A 1,668-nucleotide genomic window follows, 5' to 3' on the forward strand; every position below is an offset into this window, starting at 1 on the left:
GCCTAAGTGATTGCCAAGTCTTCGTATTTTTAGTCTTGACCCAGTGCCTATTTTCTACATAATGAATTTGCTTACCACATATACTATTCTATTTTGCATAAAAATTTAGCTATACTGGTACGTTTGACTCTCATTTTTAAAGTATTCTAGTGTGTCAATATTTTGGCAAAGTGATGGTACCTTTTCTTTTTAACTTTAATGTTATATAGCAAATTAAAATCAAATAATCTTTAATATTCAACTTTTATCCTTAGCTGCAATATTTTAAGTGAAAATGTTCTTGTTCTGTACTTTACCAGATGTAATAACTTGTCCTGAACTTTTCTAAGTCTAATAACTTGTCCTGTAATTTTCCAGGTTTATAATCTTAAGAATATTATTTCTCTTGCTTGCATTTTTCCATGTTTTTTCCAGGCTATGCTATTACGCTAATAAATAATGTGTCAAATATGTTAATTGGTGGTGCCGTTGATAATTTTTTCCTTACCTCAATGACACTGGTAACATATTTTAAAAGTCCCCTTATAGAACTATATTCACAAATAAATATAGACCTATATTATCACTCTCAAATTTGAGAAACAAACACTCATGACTTTTTTCTTTTAAAACTTCATTGCATGAGATTGATACCATGAAATTCCTGGAATTGTGCTCTATCATTTAAACTTAATTAAAAAATAGTTTGTTTTAAAATAAAAAAGTTAATTATACTTAAATCTAATTTTTTGCCTTATATTTGTTTTCATATTTTACCTCAACTTTTTAATACAAAGTTTTATTGTATTGGGACAAAATTACGAAATTCTTCATGTCTTCTTCTATCATTGAAGCTAAGTCAAATATATTTTGTTTTTAAAATAAAAAAGTTATTTAGATATAATCTTGATTGGTCACGATACTCACTCTCCTATATCATTGCTACAAATTTTGAGGTAAACTTTCTTCGACTTGATCAAATCTTAATTTTATTATGCCAAAATGTAGCTAACGTTAACAGTTTTCAATTTGGTTAATAACTGGATTAGCGACAGGCTCTGAAAGATGCTGCGTGTGAGTAAATTGCGACCTTAAGAATATTAGTTGAATGATATAATGGGATAGTCATTATCGAGAACTCACTATTTTGTGTTGGAGTTTGAATCCTTTCAAATATATTGTTAGTCAAATCATTCAGAGTATATCATATGATGGATAATTTGTTTTCGACTCCGGAAAGAAGAAAATCAAAAGTTTGACATCAGCGATATTTGAACTCGAAAAGTAAGAGGCCATAAGTAGATATATTTAATCCACTACCATGTTAACCCTGACGACACGCCGACTTGGCATTAATAAACATATTGATTGACGTATAAGCCGAATAATCTAAAGGGGAGCTGATTCCACGAATCGATGACGATTAATCACTGGAACTAGCCACATTCACTCTCTGCAAATCTTAGTCTAAGTTGCAAACCTTGCTCATGCATACTAACAACCTTGTGGGAAAAGTACATTCATACGCACACACATATAGTGCACACACACACACACACACACACACACACACACACACACATATATATATATATATATATATATAAATATATATATATATAAATATATATATATACGCAAATATGTATGTATGTATGTATATATGTATGTATGTATGTATGTATGTAT

This window comes from Octopus bimaculoides, chromosome 13 (genome assembly GCF_001194135.2).
Source record: "Octopus bimaculoides isolate UCB-OBI-ISO-001 chromosome 13, ASM119413v2, whole genome shotgun sequence".
Taxonomy (NCBI): Eukaryota; Metazoa; Mollusca; class Cephalopoda; order Octopoda; family Octopodidae; genus Octopus; species Octopus bimaculoides.